The following is an 11,955-nucleotide window of genomic DNA, read 5'->3' on the forward strand; positions in this document are numbered from 1 at the left end:
ATAATATGCCAGCCACAGTTTTGAGGCAAAATCAGTTTTCCATGATTCTATAACATCTTCTGTTGACATTATATTCACTGACTTTTATTTTCTACTTCATAAAATTATATATATATGGAATGGGAATATGTTGAAAAGTATTTTGATTTAGTAATTTTCATTTTGTTTTGATAGCGAGTGTCAGAGTTGCCAATCGGGAGTGTGCATTAAAGGGGCACTGTATGTACAATATTGTGCTTTGTAAAGATGTTAGAGTAGATATATTGATATAAATGTTTCTTGTGGAAGATACTTTTTCAGGCTTGACATCTAATAGACTCTTTTGTAAGGATTAGCAACAGTGCTCAGGCTTTAGCGCTTCCTTAGCTATCGTTTTAAGCCGCGAACGGTGCAGTTCTTGGCCTCGGAGCAAGAATTCTTGTCCCGGGTTATTTTTAATTCCTGTTGTGGGTGTTTACACGTTACTGTGTTACTGGATCTTTATACTGGGGTGGCTGACCCATTGTCCTTCCCGAGAGGAGTAGGCAATTGAGGTAAAGTTCCTTGCCCTGCCGGTGACTAGAACCCTCGAAATCAGATTGTCGTGACAGTTTTTAAATCTGATGCTCTAACCACTCGGCCACCGCGGCCGAGTGGTTTGTATATATATATATATATATATATATATATATATATATATATATATATATATATATATATATATATAATAACAATAATATCAATAATGACAATAAAAGAGTAAGAATTATCATTAATATTAATATCATTATTATCATAATTACCATTATCATTGTCCTTATTGTCATTATTATCATCATTACTATTGTTATTATAATTATTATCATTATCTTCATCATTATTATAGATATTATCGTTATAACAATAGTAATGATATTGATGGGAACAGCAAGAGCAGCAGAAATGACAATGGTAACAATAATGACAGTAATAATAATAATAATGATACTCTTACTTACTATTACTACTACTAACCCTAATGATAATAATAGTAATAACAGCAATAATAATGGTAATAAAATGATAATAACAACAATAGTAATAATGGCAATATCAATAACAACAACATCAGCAACAACAGCAGTAATGATGATAATAGTAATAATAATAATGATAATAATGATAGTTGCATTCATTTGAATGATAACAAAAATGTTAGTAATTGTAACAATGATAATAATTATTATGACAATGATTATAAAAATAGTAATAATGAAAAAATGATGATAATGAGGATGAGGATGAGGATGAGGGTGATTATTAGAATAATGATGATGATGATGATAATAATAATAATAATAATATCAACATTAATGTTAATAATAACAGTAATAATGATAATAATGACAATAATAATAATAGTGATAATAATAATAGTATAAACAACAACAATAATAATAATGATCATACTACTACTACTATTACTACTACTACTACTACTAATTATTATTATTATTATTATTATTATTATTATTATTTTTATTATTATTATAAGTATGATGATATTAACGACAACGCTAATAGTAATAATGATATTAATGATAGTAGTAGTATTAGTAATAATAATAACACTATAAAACAAGAATTATGATAATAGTGACTATAATAATAATAATAAAAAAACATAAAAATGATCATTATAGTAATTATGATAATAATAATAACAATGATAATAGCAATAGTGTCAATAATAATAATAATAATAACAATAATAATGATAATAGTGCTAAAGATATAAATGATGATAAAGATGATAGTAATAGTAATCATAAGACCTAAACGATGATAATAACAATAGAATAGTGATACCAATAATAATAATGATGATGACAATCATGAAATAATATTAATGATACTTAAACATCAACACAGTAATGATTATTATCATTATCATTATTATTACTCTTATAGATATTTTTATTTTTCTTCTTTTACTCGTCTTTCCCGTCTTTGTACGGGATCGATGTTTTTGATGAGTTGCCTCCAGGCCTTCCTGTCTTCCACCTCGCCAGTCCCTTCTCTCTTAGATCGTGTCTCACACTATCCATCCACCTTCTCCTCGGTCTTCCCCACCCTCTTGTACCATCCACTTTCATATTCACCATTCTTCTACCCACATACTCTTCCTCCCTCCTCCTCATATTGCAATATTTTCTCTCTTTTTTTTTTTGATACCTCTATCACTTTAACCGTCCCAATAAATCTTTCATTCCAGACGCTGTCCCTGCTTCGCAAACTTACACATCCACCTAAGCATTTTTCTTTCGATAACATCCAGCTTCTTTTCTTGCGTTTTCATTGTCGCCCATGTTTCAGATCCATACAGCAATGCCGGTCCCACCACTGCCTTATAAACCCTCTCCTTCGACCTTGCAGTTATTCTTCTATCATACAACACTCCTGACACCTATTTCCAGCTCCTCCATCCTGCTTGCACTCTGTACTTTATTTTCGCGGCTAGGTGTCCATTTCCCGCCACTATTGAAAGCGCGGTATTTAAAGGTTCCGACTCTTCCCAAGCTGTTTTCATGCATCCTAATCTCTCCCTCACTTTCATCACACAAAACTATTCTTCATTCTGCTGATTTTTAATCCTCTATCCCCAAAGCCCTTCTCTAATACTCTAGTTTCGTTTCGATCTCTCCTCTGTTGTTAGAGCAGATAACTATCTAGTCTGCAAACAACATACACCACGGTGCCTTGTCTTTTACACCCCTCGAAAAAAAATCATACTAGATCGAAAAAGTATGGGCTTAAGGAAGAAACCTGATGTAATCTCATTCTTACGGTTATCCAACATGTGACTCCCACACTGCTTCTTATTCTCGTTTTTGCTCCCACATACTTATCCTGGACTCATCTCATGTTATGGCATATACATAAGCCTATTTCTGTAAGCCATTTTACCAATAAACCACGTGGCTGTTTACCACGTGGCTCCAAGTCCAAAATAGGAACTATCGACTCAGCGAGGGCGTAGATTTTATCTGACCTCGCCTGACCCGACAGTCCGTGCTCAGCGGTCACCGTGCACGGGTCATCGTGACCCCGTGCTCACCGCTTTACCCATAGACATCGTCTCGTTTGTTCCCTTAGTGTTGTACTCTTCATCAATAAAGAGTCAAGCCGTCATACAAACTATCACTACCCCTGCTAGCCACTGTACCAGAGTTCTGAGATTCATACACACGTACTTCCTGCTGTCCTCATGCACCTCCATGCTTTCTGCCTAGGCACTTTATCTTACCCCTCCCCCCACCCAGCAGCTGGGGGGGAGGGATGAGTAGTAAGTCAGTCCCAAGTCCTGATAAACGGGGAGACTTGCTGTCAGCAAGGGCATGCGAGCCTACAAAGCCACAACCAAAAGTAAACGTAAAAGCCAAGCCTCGGAAAATTGTCATTGTTACTATAATCAGAATCATTATCGTCATCATTACCATTATAATTATTTTCTTTGCATTTACCTTTGCTATTATCCTTATCATTATCATCCCCAGTATTATTACCATCATTATTATAATTATCATTATTACTTTTATAATTATCATTATTATTATTGTTGTTATTTTTATTATTAGTAGTGGTAGTAATATTTCTACTGTTGTAATTATCATTAGCATCATTGCTCTTATTATCATTGTTATTAATATCATTATTATTACTGTAAATAATTTAATTATGAATATTCTTATTATCATTTTAATTATCATTATCATTATATTAATTATACTAATAATTGTCATTATCATTCTTTCCATCATTATTATTATCTCTGTTATCATTATCATTATTACTGTTCACTGCACTGTTATGATTATGATTATCATCATTGTTATTATTATCAATATAATGACTATAATAAGTATTATAATTATCATTACTTCTATTATTATTATCACTGTTTCAACTATCATTACCATTATCACTGTTCTCTGTGCTAATATGATTATGATAATTATTATTGTCATTATTATCATTATTGTAGTTGTTATAATTATTATAATTCCTATTATTATTTAAAATTTTATTGATTAATGATCGTTATCATTATTTTGTTATCATCGATATTATTATTCCTATCATCATTATTATTTTCATTATAATCATTGTTATTTCTTATTATTACTGTTATTATTATTATTGTTTTTGTTGTTTTGTTGTTGTTGCTGCTGTTATCATTATTATTATTACCGCTATGATTATTATCATCATCTTCATTATAATTAATATTTGTATTATTATCGTCATTCTTAAGATGATATTTATCTTAATCTTAAAGTTTCTATATTGAGGTATGCGTCTATTCATAAACATTCAGTTATAACATTACAATATACTGCCAAAACTTAAAAATGTACATGCTAAAGTTGAGTAAATAAATTATATTCTGCCACAGACCCGCCTGTCAACTCGCCCAATAAAAAGTTAAGGGAAGGTCAGATTGCTGTGTGCTGGTATTCTGATGCCATGCAATAATAAACAAAGCTATCACAAAAATGCTAGCTGCACATTCAGAATCAGTCTGAAAATGGAAACGGCAAAATCCCTTCTCTCAAACGTGATTTTTTTTTATACAAATGCATTGCAACTAAGGCGTTATTATCTGCTTCGGATTAAAATTGATCATACAGGTTTCAATGCTGTTAGAAATTTGTTTGCTTTCAGCGCGATCACAACATATGCAAACTCTCCAGTATATTGTTAATCATATATATTTGTTAGAACATAGATGTAACGATCTAAACCGTCGTTACAGTGCGCAACGAGCCTAAGCCGAAGTCCTTTTTACATTGGTGGAATGGTAGCGTGGGAAAATTTAAGGTCTTATGGGAAAATGGATTTGATCATTTATAATGAAACGGTTAACTATTTTTGGATATTTGTAAAAGGAAGACAGGCATTGCTTCGAAGGATCGTTAAAAGAAATCCACACAGGATAGACGAAATATTCCCTTTTATTACGTAAATCCACACAGGTACGCAGTACTGCAGAACTTAACTCAGATGAGGGGTAAAAAGGGGCTGCCGATCCATTCGTCTGCCCTGCCGCCTGTTCTCTGCTTTCCGAACTGCCTCTGCTCCTTCCTTTCACGGTCGTGCACCTCTCCGGTCTGCCTCTCCGACTTCCGCTCTCGCCAAGACTCCCCCCCGACCTTGCCTCGCCTGCCCTGTGCCCGAGGCTGTCACGGAATTCCAGGCGAACGATCTCGGACGGCAGTTCAGAGGGAAGTGATAGGAGAAGGGGTCGTTTGTCGGGTCAACGCTGTGAGACCTTTGAACTGTAATCTGTCTCGCTTCATAGACATACAAACCAGCAGTCACACAAATGCATGGATACGCAGAGAAAATTATATATATATATATATATATATATATATATATATATATATATATATACATATATATATACATATATATATAAACATATATATATGCCCACACACACGTGTGTGTGTGTGTGTGTGTCTATGTGTGTGTGTGGCCGGTTCAATCCCGGCAAACAATGCCAGACTGGTTAGACTTTGGCATACAACTTTCGTCCAAACTTTACCCAACATTGGCCCGGAGCAGTTTCCACTCCGGCATAATCCACCTTGCTTCCTTATATCCTTTGCATGGATTTTAAGTAGTATTTCTCACCAAAGTACTTATTCCTTTGTAAATTATGAAATAAAAATCTCGTAGAATTCAACTTTGTTTATTGTATAACTACATTAACATTACTGTAGTTTTACAATAAACCTCGGACGACAGTTGTATGCCAGATAAGGATAAGGATAAGTCCGATATGCGAAGCTTAGCCTCGCCCGGGTTATACCATGAGGGGAGCCCGGCCTGTGTCGATTGATGACGAATCGCTCACGTGTGTCAGCTGGTGCTGACTCGGCTGACCCTAGTCTTTACGCGCCGTGGTGCCCAGCCACAGCAGTAACTTCCAGGCGACAATTGCAACTTCTCGCGCCTGGTCGGGGCGCGAACCGCCGACCCCTCGGATGAGAGGCCGATACGTTACCACTGTACTATCCCGGAGGCTTGTATGCCAGAGTCTAACCAGAGTCTGGAATTGTTTGCCGGGATTGGACCGGAGTATAACCAATGAGCAAGACGACTCCGGGCCAGCACCGACTTACTTAGGACCGGAGTCAACCAAAGCTGGACCAGAGTTTGCTTCTTGAGTTGGCTGGCTGGGAAGGTTAAACCCGTAATATGAGGCGCGCGTATGTGTGTATAGCATCATTATCATTATTACTGTTATTATCATTATCACTATCATCATTATTAAACGTTGTTATCATTTTATTGTTATTACTACCGTATTTGCTATTGTTATTATTATGATGACTACGATGAAGGATGATAATTATATCCATAACAATATCAGTAATAATAATAAGTCCAACAACAATGTTTTTATAATAATAATGAAACAATAATAATAACAATATTAATAATAACAACAATAATAACAGTAATGATAATAATAATAATAACTAATAATAACAATCACAAAATTAGTTAAAATTATTGTAAAGCATGATAAAATAATAATAATATGGGGAAGGAAAAGCACGAAAATAATACTAACAATAATAATGATAATAATAATGATATTTTTGGTTAAACTATTACTACTACTAATAATAAAAATAGTATTACTAAAAAATAATAAAAAAATAGTAGTATAGTAGTGATAGTAATAATAATAATATATAATAATAATAATAATAATAATATAATAATAGTAATAGTAGTAGTAGTAGCAATAATGATAAGATGATGATTGATGATGATGATGATGATGATGATGATGATGATTGATGATGATGAGGGATGATGATGATGATGAGATGATGATGATAATGATGATGATGATGATGATGATGATGATAATAAATAATAAACCCAATACTATTGATAATGACGATAACAATAATAACAATAAGGGAAAATGATGTTATGGTGATGATAACAACAACAACAATAATAATCATCATCATCATCACCATCATCAATAATAATCATAACAATTATCATTATCATTATAATAAACAAAAAATAATAATGATGATAATGGTAATAAAAATAAAAATAAAAATAATGATAAAAACCCAAAAAGAAAATTACTATAATATATAGAAGTAGTAGTAGTAGTACTACTACTACTATAAATAATAATAATATTGAAAATTACTATCATTATTATTATTATTATTATTATAATGATGGTGATGATTATATTAATAACTCAATATTAGGATTAATATCAATGACAAAATAAAAAGATAAAATAATGTACTAAAAACCCCATGTTTCTATCATTATCATTACTACCGTTTTTATGATGATGAGATGATTATTATTGTTATTATATTACTATAATTATTATCATCATTGCTATTACATCTTTTAAATTATTAGTGTTATTATTATCTTTGGGTTTTTGTTTTTAATTTTAAATCATTATAAAACATTATTATTGCCATTTATTATCATTATTTTTATTATTATTATTTATTATTATTATAATTAACATTGTGATGATGAATGAAAATAGCATAAATAATAATGATAATAATAACAATAATAATAATGACAAAATTATAATATTAATAACAAATAATAATATAAAGAAAATAGTTAATAATAATAGAAGAAAGGAGAAGAAGAAAAGAAGTAAAAAAGAATGATAGTAACAAAAAACAATAGTGATGAAAATAATGATAATAAATGTAATAACAATAATAAGGTTAACAATGAAAGACGGAATAATGCAATGCCGCATTGATATCAATAAATAACAACCCTCCCTGACCAGGACTCGAACCTAGGTCCCTCCGGGTATGAAACCGGAGGCCAGTGCTAAACCAACCATGCCACACGACCCACTAAAAGGAGTGTGCAACTAGGATCTCACTGGCCATAGACATTGCCTATCTACTCATCCCTTGAGTAATGATAGCTAAGTTTACACACACTCCCCGTGGGCACTCGGTGGAAATTGATTTAACAATTCAATCCAAAGTCAGATGTACCCCCCGTGGGCACTCGGTGGAAATTGATTTAACAATTCAAATCCTAAGCCCAGATGTACGAGGTATAATTATGAAAGATGGAATAATGCAATGCCGCATTGATATCGATAAATAAAAAACCCCCTGAGTGGGGCGTAAGATTTCCCCTATCTTTTACTCAAGTATGAGTAGATAAGTAATGTCTATGGAGCTAGTGAGATCCTAGTTGCACACCCCTTTAGTGGCCTCCGGTTCATACCCGGAGTCCTGGTCAGGGAGGGTTATTATTAAAGGATAATATTAATAATGATATTATTATTATTACTATTACTAGCAATAATGATAATGTTTGATAATAATAATATTATTATTGTTAATATCGATAATAACAACAATAGCTATATCATTATTAATTGTAAAATATAAAAATAATAACAGAAAAAAAGAGCATGATAATATTGATTATTAACAATAATAATAATATGAGGATGATGATGATAATGATGATGATGATGATCATCATCATCATAAATCATCACCCCATCATCATCATCATATCATCATCATCATCATCACCCATATCATCTCATCATCCATCATCTCAAAATATTGCTATTATTACCATATCATTATTATTATTATCATTACTATTTTTATTATCATTATTTTTATAAATATTACTTTTAATCATTATTGTTATTAACATTATTACTTTATTGTAATTAAAAATTTATATTAAATTACATAAAAGTAATAATGTTAATAAAAATAATGATTAAAAGTAATATTGATAAAAATAATGAATAAAAATGTAATGATAATAAAAATAATGATATGGTATAATGCAATATTGATGATGATGATGATGATGATGATGATGATGATGATGATGATGATGATGATGAGGATGATGATGATGATGATGATGATAAATAATAATAGTTATCATCATCATCATCATCATCATCATCATCATCATCATTATTATTATTGTTAATATCAATTTTATCATGCTCTTTTTACTGTTATTTTTTTTATATGTTTACAATTAATAATGATATAGCTATTGTTGTTATTATCGTATTAACAAAAATAATTTTATTATTATCATCATTATCATTATTGCTAGTAATAGTAATAATAATAATATCATTATTAATATTATCCTTAATAACAACCTCCCGACCAGGACTCCGGGTATTGAAACCGGAGCCACTAAAAGGAGTGTGAAACTGGGATCTCACTAGCTCCATAGACATTACTTATCTACTCATACTTGAGTAATGAAGGAAGTCTTACGCACACTCAGGGAGGGTTGTTATTTATCGATATCAATGGGGCATTGCATTATTCCATTTTTCAAATTTAAAACCTCAGTACATCTGACTTAGGTTTTTGAATTGCTAAATCAATTTCCACCGAGTGCCCAGGGGGGAGTACATCTGACTTAGGATTTAAATTGTTAAATAAATTTCCACCGAGTGCCCACGGGGAGTGTGGTAAAACTTAGCTATCATTACTCAAGTATGAGTAATAGGCAATGTCTATGGAGCCAGTGAGATCCTAGTTGCACACACCGGTTAGTGGGTCGGGTGGCATGGGTGGTTTAGCACTGGCCTCCGGTTTCATACCCGGGGGGACCTAGGTTCGAGTCTGGTCAGGGAGGGTTGTTATTTATTGATATCAATTTCGGCATTGCATTATTCCGTCTTTCATTGTTAACCTTATTATTGTTATTTGTTATTAATATTATAATTTTGTCATTATTATTATTGTTATTATTATCATTATTATTTATGCTATTTTCATTCATCATCACAATGTTAATTATAATACTGATAAATAATTACTTAAAAACGAATGATGATAATAATGTAATTAATAATGATATTGATAATAATAATGATAATATCGTTGAAAATGATAATACACACATGTCGTTCCGTTATTATGCAATTCACAACTATATTAATAATAATAGTAATAATAATAATAATAATAATAATAATAATGATAATAATAATGGCAATAATAATGTTGATAATAATGATAATATTAATAACAATAACAATGATAATAATAACACTAATAATAATAGTATTAATAGCAATGATGATAATAATTATAGTAATATAATAACAATAATAATCATCATCATCATCATAAAAACGGTAGTAATGATAATGATAGAACACATGGTTGTTAGTATCATTATTTTTTATCTTTTTTATTATTGTCATTGATATTAATCCTAATATTTGAGTTATTATATAATTTAATCACCATCATTATAATAATTTAATAATAATAATAATAATATAATTATTATTATTATTATTGATAGTAGTAGTAGTACTTACTACTATACTTCTACTACTATTATGTAATTTTTCTTGTTGTTATTATCATTATTTTTATTATTATTATTATTACCATTATCATCATTATTATTTTTTTTTTATTAAAAAAGATAATGATAATTGTTATGATTTTTATGGGATGATGATGATGATGATGATTATTATTGTTTTTGTTTGTTATCATCACCATAAAATATCATTATCATTATTTTTATTATTTTTATCGATATTATCAACATTATTGTTCATTATCAACAGTATTGTTGATCATTTTATTATCATCATCATCACATCATCATCATCATTATCGCATCATCATCATCATCATCATCATCATCATCATCATCAAACATCATCATCATCATCATCATCATCATCATCATTATTGCTACTACTACTATATTATTATTATTATTATTATTATTATTATTATTATTTATTTATTATTATTATTATTTCTATCACTACTACTACTACTATTATATTATTATTATTAGTAATACTATTATTATTATTAGTAGTAGTAATAGTATTAACCAAAATATCATTATTATTATCATTATTATTGTTAGTATTATTATCGTGCTTTTCCTTCCCCATATTATTATTATTATCATGCTTACAAAAATTTTAACTAATTTTGTGATTGTTATTATTTGTTTATTTTATTATTATCATTACTGTTTTTTATTGTTGTTTTATTAATATTGTTATTATTATTTTTTCCTTATTTTATTGTTTTTATCATTATTATTATTATTATCCTTATCATTATTATCATAATAATTATATTGTTGTTGTTTTGCATCATTATTTTTATAATAATCATTGTTGTTGGGGACTTATTATTATTACTGATATTGTTATGGATATAATTATCATCCTTCATCGTAGTCATCATAATATAACAATAGCAATACCGGTAGTAATAACAAAAAAAATGATAACAACGTTTAATAATGATGATAGTGATAATGATAATAACAGTAATAATGATAATGATGCTATACACACATACGCGCGCCTCATATTACGGGTTTAACCTTCCCAGCCCGCCAACTCAAGAAGCAAACTCTGGTCCAGCTTTGGTTGACTCCGGTCCTTTGTAAGTCGGTGCTGGCCCGGAGTCGTTTTTGCTCATTGGTTATACTCCGGTCCAATCCCGGCAAACAATTCCAGACTCTGGTTAGACTCTGGCATACAAGCCCCCGGGATAGTACAGTGGTAACGTATCGGCCCTCTCATCCGAGGGGTCGGCGGTTCGCGCCCCGACCAGGGGCGAGAAGTTTTCAATTGTCGCCCGGGAAATTCTGCTGTGGGTGGGCACCACGGCGCGTAAAGACTAGGGTCAGCCGGGGTCGCACCAGCTGAAAACACGTGAGCGATTCGTCATCAATCGCACAGGCCGGGCTCCCCCCATGGTATAACCCGGCGAGGCTAAGCTTCGCATATCGGACTTATCCTTATCCTTTATCCCGTGCCATTTACAAACTGTTGTTTGAGTTTAAAATTTTTTAAAACTTTTTCAGTAATTTAAAATGGGTTAGTTTATACAATTTAAAAAC

The sequence above is a fragment of the Penaeus monodon genome, chromosome 14, assembly GCF_015228065.2.
Source record: "Penaeus monodon isolate SGIC_2016 chromosome 14, NSTDA_Pmon_1, whole genome shotgun sequence".
NCBI lineage: Eukaryota > Metazoa > Arthropoda > Malacostraca > Decapoda > Penaeidae > Penaeus > Penaeus monodon.